At 51.0% G+C, this 6001-nt stretch overlaps 1 pseudogene; it reads right to left on the bottom strand.

The window, feature by feature from the left end:
• Nucleotides 1–701: 701 nt before the first annotated feature.
• LOC138810402 (glycerophosphodiester phosphodiesterase 1 pseudogene) lies at nucleotides 702–2165 on the bottom strand (annotated as a pseudogene).
• Nucleotides 2166–6001: the final 3836 nt, after the last annotated feature.

The raw sequence follows: 6001 nt of genomic DNA on the forward strand, positions 1-6001 counted from the left end.
GGGCGCTGGTGGCTCACGCCTGTAATCCTAGCTACTCAGGAGGCTGAGATCTGAGGATCACGGTTCAAAGCCAGCCCAGGCAGGAGAGACCGTGAGACTCCTATCTCCAATAAACCACCAGAAAACCGGAAGTGGTACTGTAGCTCAAGTGGTAGAGCGCTAGCCTTGAGCTGAAGAGCTGAGGGACAGAGCCCAGGCCCAGAGTTCAAGCCCCACGACCGACAAAAAAAAAAAAAAAAAAACTAAACAGAACAAACACAAAAGTAGTGAAAGAGAGCTTGAAAAGATGGAAGCAAACTCAAGGGAAAAAGGATAAAAAAGTGTAGCAGGTGGGCTGGCAGTGTGGCTCAGTGGTAGAGTGCTTGCCTAGCATGCAGGAAGTCCTGGGTTTGATTCCTCAGTACCACATACACAGAAAAAGCCAGAAGTGGTGCTGTGGCTCAAGTGCTCAGGGACAGTGTCCAGGCCCTGAGATCAAGCCCCAGGACTGGCAAAAAAAATGCAGCAGTGGAGCTCACTGGACACTGATGTGAGTGAACTATGCAACTCATGGGTGGAGACAGAAGGGAGGACCTGGGAGACAGTGAGGGAACAGAAGACACTGTATGAAAGAAAATGTACTTATTACTTGACTCATGTAATTGTAACTCCTCTGTACATCATCTTTATAAAAACAGTAAACTAATTTTTTTTTTCCTCTCGGGTCCCTTTTAATGATTTTTATTAGTATGGTCACAAGTTTGATATCTACAGTACCTAGTTAACAGCTGAGAACAAACATTTGAAATAAGTAAGTGACTTAAGTATGGCAAGCTTTAAAAGGTCAACTCCAAATACTCATGCAGGTCTCATGCGTCTGCGTTTGCAGACTCGCCTCAGGCCCACCCTCGCTGGGCCGGCGGCGCCTCACTGGGTCGGGCAGGATCTGTTGTGCCTTTTCTCAGACCCAGATTCTCAAGATCAACAAGTGCTGAACGTAGGCATTCCATGGGGCATGGTGGCCATCCTGGGTTTTGGTGTGTTCAGGTAAAAATGCAATTACTAAGTGATTGTGTACGCCCGCCCGATCACGAGGGCTTGGGCCAGCACTCAGGGGGACATTTTGCTATCCCTGTTTGAGGCCAAGAGGCAGTTTCTGACCCTTGAGTTTCCCTGTCCCAGGGAGAATTCTAGAACTGGGGCGCACAGTCTTCTATCATACTGTCTGTGATGTAGCTGGTGCCCAGATAGGATTCGTAGTAACTCTTCTCGTTAAAGGTATTCACAGTCCAGCCGACCACCTGGACTCCTTTGGCTGACCATTTCTTCAAGTAGTCCGGGGATACAAAGTCCTTCTGCATGAGGAATGTTGAAACCTCACACAGGTACCACAGGATATTGTGCCTGGTCCAGTCGAGCAAAATGTCCATCACCACAAACATGGACTGCTTCCAGAATGTTTCGTAGCGGGCTTTCCCATCTCCTGTATGGCTCAGGCTCCATGGCCTGTGTGTTAGAGCTGTTATGACATTCCGGTCTGTTTGTCTCATCTTATAGATAACTTCCGGCAGGAAGGAGCAGACCACACTGCTATTGTATAGCTGTGGGAATTCCATATATATTTTCTTTAGAGCATCAGTAGCCATATTTGCATGGCCTTTGACATCAAAGAAGATGGTGAGGTTATGGCTGAGGCACTCGGTAACGGCTTCCCGCAGGGTGGGGATCTTTTCATTAGGGAAATCATTCCTGAGTCTGTGATTTGCGGCAGGGTTAAGTTTCCTGACTTGTTCAAATGTCATATCACACAGTCGCCCAGAACCATCCGTGGTCCTGTCCACCGTGTTATCGTGCATTAAGACAGGAATCCCATCGGAAGTAAACTCAATGTCCAGCTCCACGCCCGAGGCTCCATTCTTAGCTGCCTGCCGAATGGCCGCCAGCGTGTTCTCGGGGGCGTCGTGGCTGCCGCCGCGGTGGGCGATGGCGCAGACCCGGTCGCGGGGCTTGAGGACCTGCAGCACCCGGCGGGAGGGCACGGGTTCGAAGCTGGAGAAGCGCAGCAGGACGTAGAGGCTGCCGGTGAAGAGACAGGCATTGAAGGGGCTGCGGGTCAGCAGCAGCAGCAGCACCAGCAGGAAGGAGAAGGGACCCAGGAGGCCCCCCTGGTCCTCCCACAGCCACATGCCGGCGCCCGGACCCACCCGCCGGGCTCCCGCAACCACACAGCCACAAAGCGACGGGGGGGGGGGGGGGGGGGGGGGGGGGGGGGGCGGGGGCTCCCTCCGCGGGGACCAGCGCCGCACAATCCAGTAAACTAATTTTTGAAAAAAGATGAAAGCAATCCCACGGAGGGGAAAAAAGTACCCTCACCCAGACCCAAGCCCCACTGGAAACAGTACCCTCACCCAGACCCAAGCCCCACTGGAAACAGTACCCTCACCCAGACCCAAGCCCCACTGGTTGTTCTTGGGGCTTTCAGAGCCTTCTGGTTCTCTAAAATTAGAGGCTGTTCCTTTGCAGTTCACATTAAATTTTAACTCAGAGAATGTCAGCAGAATATGGGTATTTTTAAACTTCTGATTGTAACAAGCAGAAAAAAGCAATACTGGTGACAACAACAACAACAAAAACGCAGTAAACATAAAACTCGGTCACACTACTTCCCATGTGACGATTTCTCCATTACCAGGAAGTCTAAGATATCTGCTGCAGATATTCAGACCCCCTCCCCTCCGCCTGGGAGCAGCTGAGCAGGACCCTGAGCTCCTCTGGTGTAGAAGCCGTGCTGTGTGCTAGAGCACTGAGACCCGGAGCCAGTCACCTCTCCACAGCCTCGCCCTCCAGAGAGAGACAAAGGATTAAAACGCAGGGGACTGGATGAGCAGTAAGCCGGTGGGGGGGCATGGCAGAGACCTCCTCTGCCCCCAGATGTCTGCCAGGTGCTCCTGGAAGATGAGACTATTGGTTACTGTAACTCCAGAGCCTGGGAAGTGCCAGACACCAGACCTGGGGCCGCACTGTCATCCTGCCAGCCCAGGCCTGTGAGAATAAGCAGCAGCCAGTGTCCTCAAACACCACGCAGCACAGGGGCACGAGAGGAGTCCAAGTTAGTCTTTATCAACCATCTTTTTTTTTTCTTTTAAACCAGAATACATTAGTAGTACAAGGAGTTGTGACATTTCCATCCATACATACAATGTATCTTAAATCAGATTCACAGCTTCTATTTCTCCCTTGCTCTCCTCTCCTTAATCTCAACATATTTCACCCTTCTATTTTTTTAAACTATTCTTAAGACTTCTTAATATAGTCATGCAGTCTAAATATTAAAAATAGAAGCCAGCAACTAGTGGCTCACGCCTGTCAACATAGCTACTCAGAAGGCTGAGATCTGAGGATCATGGTTCAAAGCCAGCCCAAGCAGGAAAGGCTGTGAAACAATTTATCCAACAAACCACCAGAAAAGCAGAAGTAGAGCTATGGCTCAAGTGGTAGAGCATTAGCCTTGAGCTGAAGAGCTGAGGGACTGGGCCCAGGCCCAGAGTTCAAGCCCCATGTCTGACAGAAAAAAAAAAACAAAACAGGGGCTGGGAAGGTGGCTCAGTGGTAGAGCGTTTGCCTTGCATGCATGAGGCCCTGGGTTCAATTCCTCAGCACCACATAAGCAAAAAGAAGAAAGCCAGAAGTGGCGTTGTGGCTCAAGTGGTAGAGTGCAAAAGAAGCTCAGAGACAGTGTCCAGGCCCTGAGTGCAAGCACCAGGACTGGCAAAAAAATAAAATTAAATATATCATTGATAGGCTTTATTCTATAGATGTAAAGGTCTACAGAAAATTGGACACTGGTGGCTCATGCCTGTGATCCCATCAACACAGGAGACTTGGTTCGAAGCCAGCCCAAGCAGAGAAGCACATGAGATTCTTATCTCAATCAACCAGCTAAAACTAGTGGAGGTATAGCCCAAGTGATAGAGCGCCATCCTCGGGCAGAAAAGAAAGGCCACCACACAGATTATGAGTCTTTCAGTTGCCAAGCTCTTCTGTGGCCCTGCAGGGCTCATGACCACCGGGAGCGGTTAGGGGACAATCCCGGGAGAGCTACAGGGTGATGTCCCAGACACAAAGACTCCTGGTGCCTTTTGTGCTTATTTCGGAGCCAGTCTGTGTGGCACTGGAGGCTGGAGCTGCATCTTCCTGAGGGACCTCAAGGCATCCTCAACATAGCGCCTGCTCTACCTCATGGCCTGTGGGGCGCGGCAGTGTGACCTCGCCCCTAGAACTTTGCAGGAAGCCTGTGTGCAGCCTGGCCAGCCATCATAGCATCGGACAGGTGCTGTACCATCCCCGTTCCGGGACCGTGCCGCCATCAGGGCTGGAGCCCGAGCCCCCCATCTCTGCTGCCTCGTTCAGTCACTTCATTCAGCAACCACCTGAATTACTCCCTTCACGGGGTCTGTGTGCGTGTGTGCACGCACACCCATACATACCAGTACTGGGGCTTGAATACAGGTTCCAGATGCTGTCCCTGAGCTTTTTTTTTTTTTTTTTGGGTCTGGTCGTGGGGCCTGAACTCTGGGCCTGGGCGCTGTCCCTCAGCTCTTCAGCTCAAGGCTAGTGCTCTACCACTTGAGCCACAGCGCCACTTCCGGCTTTTTTTCTTTTTGCTTATGTGGTGCTGAGGAATTGAACCCAGGGCCTCAGGCATGCAAGGCAAGCCCTCTACCACTTAGCCACCTTCCCAGCCCCCCCCCCCGAGCTTTTTTGCTCAAGGATATCACTCTATCATTTTGATCCATAGCTCTACTTCTGGTTTTCTGGTGGTTAATTGGAGATAAGAGTCTCGTGGACTTTCTTACCAGGGCTGGCTTCAAACTGTGATCCTCAGATCTCAGCCTCCTGAGTAGCTAGGATTACAGGTGTGAGGCACCAGGGCCCAGGTTGGAGATAGACTCTTGCAAACTATTCTGTTCAGGCTGGCTTAGAACCACTATTTCTCATGTCTCAGCCTCCTGAGTAGCCAGAACTGTAGGAGAGCTGCCAGTGCCCAGTGGTCTAACTTTTTTAAGGTTTTCACTTTCATTTTTGTCTTTCGTGGGGCCTGGGCGCTGTCCCTCAGCTCTTCAGCCTAAGGCTAGTGCTCTACCACTTGAGCCACAGTGCCACTTCTGGCCTTTTCTGTTATGTTGTGATGAGGAATCGAACCCAGGGCCTCATGCATCCAAGGCAAGCACTCTACCACTGAACCACCTTCCCAGCCCTTTACTTTCAATTTTCATTATTTTTGGGGGGAGCTAATACTGGGGCTTAACTCAGGATCTGAGCGCTGTCCCTGAGCTTTTTTGCTCAAGGCTAGCACTCATTCTACCACTTGAGCCACAGCTCTACTTTCAGCTTTTTTGGTGGCTAATTGCAGATAACAGTCTCACAGACTTTCCTGCCTGGGCTGGCTTTGAACCGTGATCTTTAGACGATAGTCTTAAATAGCGAGGACACCAGGCCCAGGGGCCTAATTTTATTTTATTTTATTTTATTTATTTTTTTTTTTTTGTCGGCCGTGGGGCTTGAACTCTGGGCCTGGGCGCTGTCCCTCAGCTCTTCAGCTCAAGGCGAGCGCTCTACCACTTGAGCTACAGCGCCACTTCCGGTTTTCTGGTGGTTTATTGGAGATAGGAGTCTCACGGTCTCTCCTGCCCGGGCTGGCTTTGAACCGCGATCCTCAGATCTCAGCCTCCTGAGTAGCTAGGATTACAGGCGTGAGCCACCAGCGCCCGGCTGAGGGGCCTAATTTTAAAAGTGAAACTTCATTAGCATGTTTGCATTACTACATTTTGAGCTGGTGTGATTCAAGACACAAAAGCAGGGCTGGGGAGGTGGCTCAGTGGTAGAGCGCTTGCCTTGCATGCCTGAGGCCCTGGGTTCGATCCCTCAGCACCACATAAGCAAAAAGAAAAAAGCCAGAAGTGGCGCTGTGGCTCAAGTGGTAGAGCGCTAGCCTTGAGCTGAAGAGCTGAGGGACAGCGCC

Source organism: Dipodomys merriami, unplaced genomic scaffold (assembly GCF_024711535.1).
Source record: "Dipodomys merriami isolate MVZ:Mamm:240054 unplaced genomic scaffold, mDipMer1.0.p SCAF_50, whole genome shotgun sequence".
NCBI lineage: Eukaryota > Metazoa > Chordata > Mammalia > Rodentia > Heteromyidae > Dipodomys > Dipodomys merriami.